The sequence below is a fragment of the Excalfactoria chinensis genome, chromosome 3 (assembly GCF_039878825.1).
Source record: "Excalfactoria chinensis isolate bCotChi1 chromosome 3, bCotChi1.hap2, whole genome shotgun sequence".
Taxonomy (NCBI): Eukaryota; Metazoa; Chordata; class Aves; order Galliformes; family Phasianidae; genus Excalfactoria; species Excalfactoria chinensis.
Genome location: NC_092827.1, coordinates 83,034,467 through 83,051,827, shown reverse-complemented (window position 1 = coordinate 83,051,827; position 17,361 = coordinate 83,034,467). Strand labels below are relative to the sequence as shown.

Genomic DNA, 17,361 nt, shown 5'->3' with positions numbered 1-17,361 from the left:
AAAAAGGAAAAGAGGAAAAATTCTCTTTTGTAAATGACCTCAAGTGTTATTATGCATGACAGGAGATGTTACTCTTTATTCCCGGTGTTTTTGTTGCTGATGAACTGTATTTCTTCCAATAAAAGGACAGGAAATTGAAATGAAAGGGAAATTTCTGAAGATTTCTGGGCTTTCCTTACGATAAGAGGTGAAAAGGCCTGACTAAGAACATAACTAACTCAAGAAATCAGATAGAAAGGACCATTATCTCTCTTAAGAATAAGAAATAAGAGATAGAACACAGAAAGATAGCTCTCCCCCTGTACTGATGGTGGAAGCAAATCAAGGAACAGGAAATTCCTTCTCATTATGCTGCATGTATGCATGTTATTTGTTTTGTGGGTTGTTGTTTTTTTTTTCCCTGGGAATACTGCCTCGTGTTACTGTGCACTGAGCATCCTGCAATTGTCAGCTGACTGGCTCTGGGAGGGGGTGTGCAGCCCTGGGCTGGTAACACTCGGGATGTGCTTGGAGACTCTGATACTGCATCTGACATGGAACTGGATGCCTTTCTGCCCCTATCTTCTCATGCAAGGGGGTGTCACTATCTAACCTTACCAAGAATATTAAAGTACAGGCAGACGCAATTCCATGTGCTATTTTTAAATCCGAAAGTATGCAAATAGACATGCAAGTAAGGCATGGCTCAGGCATCCTGGTGTGCTTCCAGTATACAGCTGTAAATTTTGAGGGGGTTCTGGAACAGGCAACTGCATCACCACTCCCATTAATCTGGCTATTCTATAGGACGCATTCTCTGTCCGAATTAGAAAAATACTTCCCTTCCTTCATTCCATGTTGTTGTGAAATATTCCATTTGCACAATTTTTGTCTATGGAAGTATCACAGGGAGGCAGGTGAAGACAAATAAATTAGATCATAACTTACGACATACACTTTGTGCTTGTTTATCCTACATACAACTTGAAAAGGGAAGCAAAGAACATTAAGGCCAACACAATTAAGAACAGTGGGAAGAATTCTGAAAGACATGTTAGGTGCGTAAGAATAAAGTCACTCAACACACATGCTCAACTTTGAAAAAGTGGTAAAATTTTCAAGAGTAGCGAATGCATGAAAATGGCTGGTGTCAGTGGAAAAGCTTGGGAAAATTTGTATTCAAAGAAGTTATGAGAGCTTGCCGAGGGATTTTCTGAACTCTCTCCTTTAGTTATTTTTGGTTGATGGTGTTTTGTTTTATTTCAGCAGCTCCTGCAATGTAGATGAAAACTGGGGAAGCCTGAAGATCATTTAGGATAGCGTCAGTATTTAAAAAACAGGTAAGTAAGATGAAAGCTATTACGTGGGTGCTCATCTCTGAATCTCAAAGAATATACCCACACACTTCTCATCAGTCTAGCTATACTGCACAGTGCAGCTCTGTACTGAGATATTATCTTAGTTTCAGGAACAGTTTAGCTGCATCAGTGTAGCCTCTGTTCTAATTTAATTAGCCTGGGCATACCACTTTGCTGATGCAGCTAGACTGTTCCCAGTTCTGGAGCTGTTTCAGTTGGAGTTACGTCAGGTATTGTAGCATATTTTTGTATTGCACCATTGAGGCATAAATGCTAGACTCCATATGCCTGTCCATGTAATATATTGCTCAACAGAGAGGTCATACTCTTATCACTAAAGAGAACTTCCTATTGGAAGAACAGGCAATGATACAATATAAATCTCACTAGCTGTCCTTCCAGCATGGTAATTTGTACTTGTCTCCAGCAATAGTGCTCTCACAGTGCTACAGATAATGATTTATGAGCATTGATGTAAAATACAGTTCAGATGTTGCCACCATATCATGAACTACTTTGCATGAGACTCCTTAGTGCAGATAAGGTCAACAAGAAGGTGCCAGCCATGATAATTTACGCACACCGAAAAGGAAAAACAATTGAGAGAATACTCTTGATAAAAAGGGGCCAGAAAAATACTGAAGACATAAGAAATCATCACACATTTCAGGCATGGTTTGTTGAAGAGTAGAGAATAGGATCTTTCATCTGTTCATCATTTTGTTTTTATTTTCTGCGGTTGGATTTTTTTAATAATTCTTCTTCAAGTCCTATGGGACTTCTTCCACAGTAACTGCCCTGGAACATATTACCCTAATTGTATGGATAATTTGTGCAACCCGCAGGCTAGTACTTGGACTTGGCTCTCCATACTGCCAACTCTTCTTTTATTTCCATCAGATTTTCTTCCTTCTTTAGTGCCATGCTCCTCATCTTTCTCTCTTTCCTCCCTGCTGTGAAAATGTTTCATTTCTGCTCTCTCTAAATCTGCCTGCACCAGAGCAGGAGATACGGGATCTGACAGAGTTGTCTTCAGGCTGCTCTTAAGCAGCAAAACTTTGGCCATGGCAAGCTCTTTGCAATCAGCCAGCTGACCAGAAAGGCACCTCAGGTACATCTCGAACGCCTCCAGTAACGCAATGCAAGTCTAGTAGCACCACCAGCTTTTCCTAGAGGAACAAACACACAACTATTCAGCTTCTCAAAGACAGACCTTCCAGTTCTTCCTCCCCTTACAGCAGCCAATGAGCAATTCTGGATTGGTGCTGCCAGACCACTGCTGCGCTGCTGCTTCTGCAGTACAGTTGTGCCCCACAGAGGTACATCTCTTTATCTATATGGTCCCTTTGCTTTGAAGATCATTGTTGGTTCAACTTGAACATATTTAATTGCTTTTGCCATTGCTGTGACATGCTGATAGTATTCATGAAAATGTAGATGAAACACACTGTCGACATCCCTGAATGTGCATGTGAAATCTTGACAAAGAATTGTAGGAGGAAAGAATGAGAAATAAAAAATATCTTTTTGCATTGTCCGTGTCTGTAGCTCCTTCTTATGAAAGGGGAAGAGTGAGGTAAAAATGTTGGGGGAAGTCCAGGAATATTTCTTGGTGGCAGTAAAGCTTTCCTTCCCAAGCTAACACCCAATCTACTTCACCATGAGATTAGGGAAGAAAGAAATACAGTCATCGTTATTGCTTCCAGAATTTGCAGAGAGATACTTAACTCTCCTCTTGCAGAAGGGGTTTTGTGTGTATCCGTATGCTTTTAAAGTCTTTGGCAACCTCCCATCACTACAACAGATTCACGGCAAACATGTGTATTGTATTAGTACATTATATTGTCCTTTACCTTCCCTCATCATGTCAACTGTATCAAGTTCTGGAATTAATTTGATCTCTTCTTTCTTGATCCCTGCTGTAAAAAACTCAGAGCTTCCCAGATACTCATGCAGTATTTTAAGAAGAATATTTCTTACCATTTTAGGCACTTCAAAAAATACTCTGGTTGCTAGAGTCTCATAGCTTTCAGTTAGAAATGAATTTCCCCTGGAATTGCAAAGAAAAATTTCAATGAATTTGTAAACTTCTAACAGTCCCAAGCAAGTGCAAAGAACTGTGAATCTGTTACAATTAAATGTCATTGTTTTAAAAACAATCTAATGATCTTTGTGGTCTGACTTACGACTTCTGAATGCCGAGGGCTGGTGCATTGTCTTTAATTGAGCTGATAGAGTGTTTTGTTCACATGCTAAAGCTCTGGCTCTTCCTTGGGAAGAGATGTACAGGTGGGGTAGAATCAATAAAGAAAGATTATTTTTGCTTATTCATTTTCTATCTGTGCTCTCATGCTTTCTTGAGCACTATCTCAGATGTTAAGGTACACTGCCTCTGCTCTGCAAAATGTTTCACAGAGCAGAAGTGAATTTTCAGTTATTAGGCAAAGATGGTTCATTTCTCCAATTTGGACCTGGACCAAGAAACTTTATCAAGAAATCAGGAAAGAACCATATTTACGATATCCCATGTCTTCCCTCAAATTTTTTCAACAAGTGAGGTCTTGTTACAGTTCTGTAGGTGAAAGCAGGGTCTGTCAGCACAAACTGCTCATTTATCTGTCCCGTAGATACTTGTACACTGCCAAGTCTCAACTCTAAGCCAGTTCCCAATACACACTCTGTACTACACAACCCAGGACATACATATAGCTGAAGCAAAATAAGGCTTTTCCTGCATTCCCTGCATCTGTTGTGAATCTCCAACCTCCATAAGCTAAGGTAGAAGTTATTCCAAAAATACTGAGGCTTCAGAGCTGAAATAGTATCCACATATTGCAGCTTTTTCCCCCTCTATGTATATACCCTTCTTATCAAGAAATGCTGATGAGACCCCTGAACAAAACTACATAACAAATAATGCAGAACTACATATTTTTAAATAATTATTCTCCATATGAAACAGCATGCACACAGCCATTTGGTGAATAATCATTGGAAGACATGGCATAATATTACTCCAGTTCTCACATTTATACAAAACACTGATCCAAAAGGAATGTAGATGACTCTTCCTCTCCCCTTTACTTTCATAAATTAAATACACAACCTGCCCCTTCTGGAAAATGCTCACCACATTTTAAACAGTCATAATGAAAAACAGAAGGCCAAAGTCTGGCTGTTCTTAAGTGTGTGTTCTGCAGAGAGCAAGAATAAAGACCATTTCCTTTGTCTGCATGGTGACAGCTGAAGCCTGCAAAATGGTCAGACCCAAGAGCCATGGCTGCAGGCTTTGAAGATCCAATTCTACGAGCCCTATGACTGTACCAAGTCTCATTAGCCATTTCAGCATTGAAGGACATCCATGGAAAGAAGAAAGGAAGAAAAAATTACCTTTTCTATATGAGCTAGATGTGATGAGGAAGGCTGCAGAGTGGAGGGGTGTGAGCCACCCTTCTCACCCTAATGATATTAGTCTTGGGGGCACATCTGGGGGCTCTGAATGCTGATGGGAAGACGTGCCATAGGAGACCTTGGATGCCCAGGGACCCCCACTGCTGCCTCCCTGGGCAGCGATGGGGACATCTTGGCCATGTTGAGGAAGTGTCAGCTGGGGTCCACAGAGGGATTTTAAAACCATTTTTATAAAATGGAGAGAAATATGACATACTCATAGCTAATGTACCTAAGGATTAGCTGAACACACTGGAGATGACCAAATAACTACTATTTTCTCTGTATGTGCACAGCACTGCTGGATAAGAACAGCCACAGACTGTACTGAAATGTACTTACCAAACAGTAATCAAATTTACTTAATTTACATTCATATCCTTTCTGGAATCTACTTCTGAAAATATTCTGGGAAAAGTGCATCTTTTTAAGAACACTCATCAGAAGCAAAATGCTGCAGTAATTCATGAAAAGAATATGCAGGGTTTGATCTTGAAGCTTTGCAGAGATCAGATGGTGTCCCGGGTGGGAGCTGGGAAGGAGCTGCCACTTGGGTGTTCCTCTCTCATTGGGGCTCTGCCTGAAGTCTTTCTCTTGGGCTGGAAACACTTGATGACTGTGTGGAAAGGGAGGAGAGGCTGAAGCAAATGTAAATAATTTACACTACTTCAGGAGGCTGACTGTCTTTCCAGGCTGCAAGTAGCACTGTGAATGGCTGTGATGGGTAAGAGAAGCATTCAGTGTTGAGTGATGGATTTGTTACCTCCTCTGCTCAACAGGTGGAAACCTACAGGGAGGGCAGAGCACCGAACTCTGAGCTCAAACTCCTTGAGGAACAGATTGGAGATTCAAGAAGCCAAGGGTAATGCACAGTTTATAGCAGAGCACTAGATAAAGAAAATGCTTCCTCCATGCTGAACACATTTACAAGAGCTGAGAGGAGAAGAATGAATTCTCCAAAAATGCCAGCGTGGAAGTAAGTAGGACTGGAGTTTATTTTCTAGGAAGCTCAGCAAATCCAAACACTATACATCAAAACAATGATAAAGGGACATTTTAAAACACCACTAGAAAAGAAAAAATTCCAAGAGTTGGATTCACCCAGTGAATCACAAAGCAGGAATAAATGGTGCATGCAGAGCAAAGCAACAGATCCCGTACTTTATAAATAACAATTGCAGTTATTTTGCAAGTATAGAAACAGTTCTTGCAAAATGTGTTCTTCATTAAATTTAGAACAATCCATACATTCAGTGTCTATGGAAAAAAAACAAAACAAAAAAATAAGTGTTGGGGAGAATGAGAACTCTGTTGTAAGTACAAATAAACGCGTGGCTTTGGCTTCGCAGTATGTGCTTCTGGAATATACTTAGGTTTGTATGCACCAAAGAGGGATCCAAGTTTCTGTGATCTTTAAGATGGCTTGGTGTTATTTAGCACAGCAGATAGCACTGTGCTCACCTCCCCCTGGCCATAAGGAGCAAACAGAAGGCACCTTGGGAGGAATCTGCACTTTCTGCAGCAGATTCCAGGCTGGCATTGGGGTGGCTGTCTCACATTCTTCCTGCTGAAGGTACGACAGAGGCAAAAGAAGAAGAGATTTTTATTAAGCCTTTCTCTTCCCAGTGTTTTCTGCCAGATAATGTTCATATAAGCCAGGTAACAATAGGTGCTTGTCTTTTTATACCTATATAATACTCTTGTCATTGTAGATAGACCTATCTTAAAATAAGCTTAAGGGTAAAAGGTGTATTTAGGAGGACTTGGAAGACATCTCTACTTAAAAGGAAATCTTGGAAAAGGAAGGTTTAAATGTTAAGTATACAAAATATGTTCAAGCAGAAAGCTGTTATTACATCCAGACAGAGAATTTTATTGAGAGAAATACTGGTGGAGATCTGACACTTACAGCTTCACTAAACAGGGAGGAGATGGTGTAACCAAAAGAGGAGCAATTTTCCTTCCAGAGTAATATTACCCAAAGGACTGAACTCATTTACATTGAGAGTTATAAAAAACAAACAGGTTCTGCAAATGCAGTGTTTATTTGTGAACTCAATCACGACCCATTAAAAGGATGGAAGAAAGAATAAGAAAATGTATGGTCCCCATGGCATCATTTTAATCCTGCTCCACATATTCCCCCAAGTACAGTTACAGCCTGTATGGGAACTGTTGAATCACAGCCTGAACCACTGATTGATCACCTGAGGCAAGCACTGAGTCAGCCCTGGCAGCACAGGTGAAGGCAATTCAGCTGTGTGATCGGAAGGGCTGGAGCCTGGCTGCATCTCTCTTAGACCCCATTTAAGGGCTGACTGACACTGGGGAAGGGTCTGTTTCTGGAGATTGCTTTTCTTGGAGTTTTCCTTGTGAGCCTAGAACACAGGTGAGAATTTTCATTTATTTTAGATTATCCTTTAGGCCATGATAATTTTTCTAGTTACATAATCTGTAAAATATCAACCTAACCACACCACTCTGTGTATTTGTTGATTATACAGAGCTGTAATGGGAAGTATAAGCTTGGGAGTGTAACACTGGGAAGGGATCTCTTTTGCCAAGTCATTGATGGAGGCAGTGAAAAGGCCTAGGCTGAGGTATGATGATTTTTGGGCGCATGAAAACACTTGAAAGAAAAGAAATACATTAAGCTAATGTGGGTTAGCAGGTGGATGTTGAATTTTTCCTTTTATTTTTTAATATGCCCACAACACTCACAGTCTGAAATAGCGAGTTCTATCCATGTTTATCAGGCTCAAACCATATTGACAACTGATGATGGCTATCTCAACATGACCCTGGTAGACTCCAGAAGGTGAAAGAAAATTAGAGAAAAAGACAGTTGATCTTTAGCAAAGAACATCAAAACTAATACTACCAAGACATACAGTGTCCCAGCAAGTTTTTCTGAAGTTTTTCTTTCCCCTGCAGGCAAGCAAAAAAGAGCTGTGCAGACTTTGAAATCTCTTTTAAACAATAACAAAGAAACATTAGTCATTGCATAAATGAAAGTGTTGTATGTTTATATAAATTGAATCAAGCTCCAAATGGAATGCTATCTTTGCTATCACTGGCACTCAAACTTAAATAATGTTGAAGTTTTGCTATTGATTTCAAAGAAATCAGGATTCCATCCTTACTGGAATGATTCCATCCATTCTACTTTTTCCAGTGGAATTATAGAACTGACTTTAAAACCTTCTGAAGTTATCAACAAAAGGCAAAACTGAAGTCAGAAGATTTAGTGGAAGCAGGCACTAAACTGACAAAGTATGAAGGTGCTACTTGGAAATACATGAGGGTATTAAAAAAAATAATAATAAGTGTTGTAAAATTTGAGCCTTTTGCTGCTAGAGTCAGTGGGGATTTGTCTCACCAGCAGTCCTGGTCCTTTCCAGACCAGCAAAATGGAAGAGATCATGGAGTGAATAGGCAAGACACTACTGCTGAGGCAAGTTTCTGCATGAAGCTATTCTTTTGCACTTAATGTCTTCTAGGCACTGCCTCTGATTCTTGATTCATACCCTTGGTGATTATCCTTGCATCAGAAATAACTATTGATGATTAATATTGAAGAATGTTTCATTAATCACTCCTTAATTGGTCCAAGTGAGGTTGAAAACCCAAATTCACTAGTGAATGTTTTTGCATCAGATTCAGAAACTATAATGTCCTTTTGCAGATTTGTCTTTCTTTTCAAGGAAGTGGTGAAGAAAGACGTGTACTTATGTGGAATAAGCTCCCAAACTCAGAGGCTACATTGAGCAGCCAGGCTGTGGTCCCTTCACACTGAGTGTGCCTGGTGTCCCCAGGAGTCCCTCATGCAAGGCCATGCGCTGTGATGGTATCTGTATCAATCACAGCCAGTTCTTCCACATATGGCAATGCTTGTATTGTGCAACTGATAAATAACAGGTGTTAAGCACGAAGGAATGCAGGCACATAACAAAGGCTGCATAGGGTTAAAACAGTGGTATTTTGCTTGCAGCTGTCCACAGTAAATACACATAAGTTCATTTTTTACTTAGTTATGTATTCATCCACCTGTTTTCCTGAAAGTGCCAGACATTTTGTATTCTGATTATTACCAGGTTCTAACCAAAGTCTATTTAAGTTAATACAAAATTGCTGTCAGTGATCTCAGGGAACTTGGACAAAGCCATATGGAGCCGTAGGGTCTCCATATCAGATTTCTGCTAAAGGTTCTTGGTTTCTCTTTAGGAGAGAAGAGCCTTGAGTAAAAAGCCTTTATTCTTTGTACAAGAAACTTGCAGATTCTGTGCCATTCTTACCTCTGGTGATGCTCTTATGTTATTCCAGTAGATATTTCTGCAGAAACATGAGTCTGTGGAGAACCCAGATATGTGCTCACCTCAATTCAGGTGCACCTAGGTCTGCTTCACCTGCAGCAGAGCACTGGCCATGAGAGAGAGGAAGAGCTGCTGCCACAGAAACAAGCACATTGCTTTTCTCCTTCACATCACTGCTTTGCTCACTTCAGACATTACTTTTTTTTCTGATGCTTGTAGCTTTCTACCTGCTATTCTCTGTCACCCATCTTACCAGTTTTTTATCTGATGATTTTATGCCTTTGCAATGAAGTAAGGCCACAGTCCTACAGGCATGGTTCATCAGTGAATCCATAGGTAGAATGTCAGACTTCAGGAGTACAGGAAATTTATGAATGCTGCAGAAAGCTTCACAGAGCGTGCTCGTGATTTACAGAAAGTCTAACAACCCACAAAAAACAATAGGAATTGGGAAATATGTAGAGGCAAGTTCACAGGGGCATAATTCAACAACACTGTGGATAATCAGCTGAGCACAGCATCAAGAATTACAAGCCTCTCAGTGAGGTTTAAGGTTGTATTTATAAATCTGGAACTGCATCACTTAATCTCTTATGCATTGATTAATAATACATTTAACAATGTAAGCTGCCATATCATTAAAACTCACCTCTTTTTAGCCTTCGTTTTCCCTTGAAAACCATTAAGAAATTCTTGATTGTGACACTATTTGGCTTCTCAGAATCCTTAAATTTTGAGCCTTATTTTATAACTCAACTATTAGATAATCAACATTGGACTTATCTTTTTTATTGTTGGTCTGGGATTTACATTAAAGATGTTGGCATATCTTGATACAGAGGTGGTGAAAATGTGTCTTGCATTTGAAAAATGAGGGCTCATTTACTTTCTACAAAATTCCTTTCTCACAGGAGCCTCTTGGCATGGAGTTCTTTCTTGGCCAGGCTTCAGGAGGTTGGTGGGTGTGATCAGGTGATGGTGTCATAAGCTGTGCTTGCACATAGCAAGAAATAAGCCTCCCAGTTTCGGCAAGTAAGTGAAAGAAGAAATGACAGACTTTATTTATTTAACGTCACTTTACTTGCTTTCTTTTTCTTTCATGTTTATGTAGTTATGTTAGCAAACTAAGCTAAAAAATTACATGTAGTTTTCTTCTTCTTACTTTCGCAATGTGCATTACCTGTAAGTATAAATTCACCTATGTAAGCTATCAGTAGCTAGGAAAAAAATAAGGAAGACTATTTCCTCAAATCTATTTGGAGTGCAGTATATGCAGTATCTCATCCTAGTTTCACATGGTGAATCAAGATGTTTTCTTGCCACTGGTAGTTTTCCTTACAGTGTTTGTGTGCTCATTTCAGTAAGAACAGCAGCAGAACTCCTTCAGTGTCAGGCTGCCTCAGGTCCTTCTGTCGCATGTGGACACAATGAGGCAACAGCGATCACCCAAATTCTGCAGGGACCATGTAGGTGAGGCTGATAAGCACTTGGCTCTCTGCAGGACAGGTTGGTCTCTCACTGCCTCATTCGCATCCTTTCTTGCAAGTGGTGTGTGATCCAATGGCAGATCAGGGTAATGCCCCTGATTTTTGGAAAATGAAAAGGTGACCCTGCCATGACAATGGAAGCTGCACTATGATTATTTCAGCAGAGAAGCATGGTACAGCATTTTATGCTTCTGAAGTTTGCTGCAGATCCATGGAAGTCTAATGATTTACTCACTGTTTTTAGGGGTAGGCACTTTCAGTTTCAGAACTGACTACAAAGCCCAGTTATAGATATTTATTGCAAGGTATTGTGTGAAAGTAAAGTTTACGCTATAGGATACATATTGTATTAAAGAACAATGGTCATGTGTTATACATCTCTATCACATTATTCTTGTGATATACTATAAATATTGTAACATTCATAGCAAAATTAAGTCTTTGATGAGGTCCTGGAAATAGGAAATGTGACTATAAGAGAAGTTCAAGTATCAGTGAGAAGCAATTTCCATCCCAATCCCATGTGAAGAGAGCTCCAAAAGCTTAGCTGAAAGCAAGCTAAGCAGACTAAAAGAGAAGAGAAAAGCATGCATCTTGGCAAACCTTCCCTAACTGATTTTGTGCTGCTGGATGAAGTTTGGTAAGAGTTAGTCAGATACCTGATCAGAAATAGTTAAAACTGCTAGCAAGCAAAAATGGAGAGGTCTGTAAACAGAAATGGTTCTTTGTACAAGTACACAGACTGTTACTGAACTCTGGACCTGAATGCCTCCCAGCCTTCCTCGTTGTGGCTGAGAAATTTTAAGAGCCACATTTTCCTTTTAAATTGATGTTCAAAAGGAAAATAAATAAATAAACCAAATAGGATATCCAGGAAAGAACCTCCTGGGAGTTCAGTAATGCTTTTTGCTGGAGTTCTCTGCCGCAAGTCAAACTGCACTGAGAACTAAAGAAAAAAGGAATGGATGCTTAGCTGTGATGAGCCAGTATGGTTCTCATGCAATCCACAAAATGCCAATTCCGACAAGAGGAAGACAGAGCTAAAACTCTGCTTTGTATTTTCCTTTGATGTGTAAATACATACAAATGAGATTGAAGGTAAGTTTTTAAGAATCATATAGCTATAATACCCGATGCAAAACACCACTTGGTTTTAGGGGCCTAGCTTACATCATAAACCTCGTATATGAGAGTTTAATGATTGATTTGGCTCTGTACTCGAGACAGAGCCTTATTTCTCAGAAGCATCAGCCTATGCTGTAAAGGGACTCCAAGTTTATGGGAAAAACATGCATAGCAGAAGCACTCTGATTTTACCATCAGTGATCTGCTTCAGGAAAAAAGTTCTGCAAAGAAATATCCCCCAAACTTAATGCAAATATAAAGTACTGTTTCCTATTAAGCCTGAACTTTTTCTGGTGGGATTATCCTGTGCAATAAATTTGGCGAGAATCACCCCTGAAGAAAAATATAATTGGTTTTACTAAAGCACTGTTAAAAATGTATTTTAAATCTGGTATTTGTGAAGAGAGATGAACTTGGGGAGACATTTATGAATTTTGCAGCAAATGCTGCTCCTTACAAACAAGCACCCAGAATCATTTCAGTGTGAGTGGGCATCAGTAATGGAAGACTTTGTGGCCTCTAAGCAAGAACTTATCCTTTATACTGTACTATTAATGAACATAAAAACGCATAATAGAATAAGCTATGAAGTAGTAATGTTGTGAACACTATGTCAGTTTTATCTAATATTGCTGCAAGTGTAGATGCTAGTATTTTAGTTATCCTTAATAAGAAAAAGTAAATTCACAACACTTCTATAACTTAAGTGTTCTTTTGTTAGTAACTCCTTAAAGTCACTAAATTTAGTTCAGCGGTGTAAATGTTGACTGTTTCAATACTGTGCTTGGTATTACTGTATGTCCTAAGGTATCATTAAAAGACTTTGATACTGAGATTCAAAAGGGGTGGGTAATTAAGGATGCTTTTGCCAGAGCATCAACCCTTTGTTCTGATTCTTCATTGTTTTGCACCTGGTCTAGTCAACTAGAGATGCCCAGAGTCAGTGTAAAACATTACAAAATCAGGATCCTCTTATCAATGAAATGATACATATGAAATGTAAGGCAGGAGATGGGACAGTCATTCCCATTGTCTTGTGGATCTGGTGCTGGGCTGGATTCTAGCTGTCTTCATGCAAATTCTTCAAGATTGATCTCTTTCACCATTAACTCATGATCAAAGATGAGCTCTTGTTCTGTGGAATTCTTGGACCTGAAGTCACAAGTGCTATCACATGTAATGTGGTTTCTTTGAAAAATGGTAACCAGCAGTAAATAGGAGATGGCCTTAATTTGTCTCAATGTTGGTTTTATTTATTTATTTATTTTTTCAGGTATCTGCTGGAATTCATCTATCGAGAGGCTGCTCTGTGCATTTTGCTGGACAGCATATGCACAAAAATACTTTCAAACTAAATGCAGATGGTTTTAATCCACTGATAATTCAATCTACATGCGTCCCAAGCTTTAACATGAACCAAGCCATCTGTAAAGTGTTAGTTACATTAGGAGACACAAATTCACAAGTCTAGTTTTTTTACAAGAGCTGAGCCAATCAATGTGACTTTATTTCTTTGATCTGTGTGTTTTCTGGAGTAATGACAAGAAACCAAACAAAAGTCACCACAAAATCAATCCAAGCCATAATGCAGCCTTAAAACTACCGGGCACTCTGATTAGGGGTTTTGCTGCTGATAGAATGTCTCAGTTCACCACATGCATTCCAGTGGTGATTCAGATTTTTTCTGCAGAAACAAACTTAGAGGATAAATGGTGCTTGCAATCATTTAGCGAGCTGTAGGAATACTAAAAAAGTATTTTCACCAACCTACATTTATTAACATGAGAGCAAACTAAGTAGGAATGTGTATGCTTCTTCTGCAGTTGGTGAGCATTTTGATTTTCCTTTGTGACAATGTTTTTGTAATGAACAGAGAAACTGGTACTGTCCACCAAACTACTCTCCAGGCCTTGGGGAAGGACAGAAGCCCTTGATAAGAGCATGAGACTACACACTAAGGTGACCCAACTGTAGTTTTTCACTTGCTGCCTGAGGTGTGTGTGTTTTTAATAGTATCCCTTTTCTGCATATGGGCCCATGAGGCATAGGAAACCTGTCATTGTAATCAAACTTTTATTATTTCCTTTACCTGAAACTCATATATTCTAAACAGTGATGGTTTCATTTTGATGACAAACCAACATCTACTAATGCCTGATGATGATTTTTGCCTTCTCTGCTTTACTGTCATTTTCTGTCTTTTCCTTTGCAAACCAGAAGACCAGTTACTTCTCCCACATTGTTAAAAGATGTGAGGCAACTCTATCCTTTGATCCACTCCAGTGGTGCAATGTGCCATTGAAGAATGAATCAAAATGGTCTTACCCAGGTACGTCATCAGTACAAGTAACCCTCCAGATAGTCGCAGCTCTAAAGCATGGTGGTTGTGTGACATAAGATGGAAGGGACAAGACCAAGAAAGAAAGCCATTTCAGTGCAGATCTCTTGGGCTGCAAAACATTACTTTAAGCACAAAATATAACAGCAAATGTGGTGAGCCAGGAAAAATAAGAGGAATAGATCATCTTCCTCCTCCTTATGTTATCACCCGTTCTTTCCCAACAAGAATCTAGCTTGACAGTCTTTATGGAAAGAACGTTTAAATCAGATTTTGATCTCTATAAATTTTAACAGCTGGAACAGTAAAAAATAGAACAGCTCACAATTGGTTTCTATATGAAGAAATGTTGGAGATATCTCTAAATCCTTTGATTTGGCAGAGAAAAGCAGTATGTATTGCCAATATACTCTGATACATCTTTTATTCAGAAAGAAAATGTCATTTGTTATCATGCATACTTCAACCACAGCATGCAGAGACAAGGAAAGAGGAGGAAATCTTTAAAAGTCTTCCATGGGAGCAGGGAGAGCATCTCACCTTTGAAGTAACCAGGGCTGTTAGAAGTCCTCTTGATTAAATCTGAAACAAAGAACCATTGGTTGTGAACTGAGACTGGAACAGGGAATCAGCCTGGCAGGGCAATTTGAGCCAAAAAAAGAAAGTCCTTACATTGCAGAGCAGAAAAAGTATATGGTAAAAGAATTAGCAGGGTAAAGAGTAAAACACTAAGAAGTCCAGCTTCGAAAAGGACTGGGTTGCCTGATTAGAGATGTGGTAAAGGGATCTACAGAGCATATGACAACTGTGTACTCAGCACAATGTGCAGGAAGAGTAAGAAAAATTGTCACATAAGAATGTCCATCATAACAGTAGAACTGGAGGATTTGCTTAAAAACAACAAAATACGTTATTCATAACGTCATGGGAATGGCTAATGCAAGATATTTCTTCTAAATTTGACACAGTACTGTCCCAATATGCTTGTTTTCCTCAGCTAGGAAGCCCTAAGGGAAGCTTGCCCTTCTCATAGTTTGTTTCCTTTAAAAACATATTAAACCTCTGTAGAGATGGAAAGATGGAGCCGCAGGATTAATTTTGATGCTCTGAATTACCTGTGGAAATCTTACCTCCTTTGGCTGCTGTTTAAGGGATGAATTCATGAGCACCTGGATATTAAATGAAACTTTTGTCTTTAATGCCAGTCTTGCAACTTTGGCAATATTAGTTTTTGAATAATGTTTTTCTTTCTTCTGTGCAAAGCCTTGCCTTTGCGTGGGACTCCATTTGTGTATTGTGTGGTTCTCAGGCCGAAACGTTCTCATACCTTGCTTCTAGTCTAATAGATTTTCTGCATTTGGTGATAAACCCTGAGGGCTGTGGTCCTGACACATGAAAGATCTCATCTGAGAAGCGTGTCATGGGAGGAGACCTGTTCCTATTCACAAATGTAACGTTTAAAGTGAAATTAAAAGTCTGAGTTGCTCCAGGCACTCACCCCTGCCTTCAGCATGATTTCTCAAGCACTGTAAACCACATAAAAGGACAAAAGGATACTTCAGTGCCAGGCCAGAGAGACTTGAGCCATGAAATACCTTTCCAGGATGAAGATCACAGATATCAAGATCACGCACCAAAAAGAAAAGGTAATTTTCAACTTTATTACGTTCTCATGACCAATGAGAAAATAGGTTACTCAAAAAATTATTTAAAGCCTACACATCAAAGCAGAGATGGCAAAAGCCAGATTTGGTTGTACATTGTCTCTCTTGCTGCCATCTACTGTTTTCATGTGGAAGCATGGAAGATTTCAAACACTGTACACCATGATTTTTCCTCTGACCTACTGCATTAACCTACAGTCTGGCAGAATTTCCTGGACCACGAAGATGGATATCATTATCAAGCTATTATACTCACTCCGTGCTTCCAGGAAACAGCAAACACAGCTCCTTCATTTGCAGGGCTGTTGGTACTGGAGATGTCTACTCAGATTGACATTTCTTGTGACCACCTGCAGGAAAACCGTCCCCTGGCAGGAAAGGCCGATGCTGGCTGCACACCAGAAAGGCTCCACTGAAGTTGCTCTGTTCATTCTATGTGAGCTGAAGGGCACTGGGAATACGTGAAATACTGCTCAGAAGTGAGGAACTGCAAAAGCTGTTGTGCAGCATCCATTTCTACATGAATGCTGCATGAACATCATTCCTGTGCTTAATAAGAGGGATAAGCCAGACAGCTTTTGGAAGCTTTTCTCAGACTGTCTCTGCTTGGAAAGCGCCTGGTTAATTTTTCTCATTTTCTTCTAAAGGAGAACATAAAGTAGTTATGGTGACATTCCTGGGTGCTGTGCTCCCCCTGAAACATGGGCAACCTGTGACAGAGGCATTAAGAAGCATTTTTCCCTTTATGCGAGGGAGCATTTATTCTGTGTAGAATCAGATCATGTTTCTTCACTTTTTAAATGCAAATGCATAAACAAAATTAGGGGCAAATCTTTTGTTTCCCCTATTTTTTATTTAAGAAGGACAATTTATTAATATGATGTGGATTTTTTTTCCATTATTTCCGCTGCCCATTCTGTGTTGTTTGGGTTTTGGTTTTTTTGTTATTTGAATTTCCATTTGGGACAAAGTGGAAGGTTGGCCACTTCTGCTGAAAAACAAAGGACGCAGATTAATAGGGGAAATAATGTATTCATTCTAGTGCATTATATACTTTCTAAAAGTAAATTTTAATTGGACGACTTGCATAAATGGAATGTAAATGTCCCTACAGCACAGCATGTGTCTGGTGCTTGAAAAGGCAAAGTTCAACTCCTGATGTCATTAATCAGGAACTATAATTTGTAAATGTGGAGTAGGTAATGGAAATTAAAACAAATGTGCTTTATTAACTAATTCTTCAGGCACAGGTAAATCTGTCTGAAAATGAGTTCATTCGCCTAGCTAAGCACTGTGCCTTATTATATTTAAGTTAATAATCTACTGCTGTTCACTGCAGAAAAATCTAACTTCCCTGCCTAAGGACCCACATATGGGACTGTGGTGCAAGATAGTCTTTACAAATTTGGTCTAAATAAAGATCACCTACCAGCCCCATCACACTATCAGCCTGAAAGACTTTGGCAGCCTTATGAAAGCAGAAGATATTATGCTGAGACATACGTTTTGATGAGCATTAAGAAAACAGGGTTAGAATTTTCATTTTCTGGATTGGTAGCAATGCTCCTGATATTCATTCAGCAAAGATACAGTCAGATATCTAATCACTAACAGTGTGTGTTTAAGAGAAGATTTACTTCCTAGTAG

The 17,361-nt window shown here is 39.4% G+C and overlaps 1 long non-coding RNA gene across 2 annotated transcripts; it reads left to right on the top strand.

Annotated features, from left to right (window-relative positions):
• Nucleotides 1-7,111: 7,111 nt before the first annotated feature.
• Nucleotides 7,112-16,413, top strand: LOC140250273 (uncharacterized). Of its 2 annotated transcripts, XR_011903127.1 has the most exons (4): nucleotides 7,112-7,176; nucleotides 7,292-7,387; nucleotides 10,012-10,132; nucleotides 12,986-16,413. It is a non-coding gene; the product is annotated as an uncharacterized lncRNA (long non-coding RNA). The 2 variants fall into 2 exon arrangements; XR_011903128.1 differs by lacking the exon at nucleotides 7,292-7,387 and having other exon boundaries at nucleotides 7,130-7,176.
• Nucleotides 16,414-17,361: the final 948 nt, after the last annotated feature.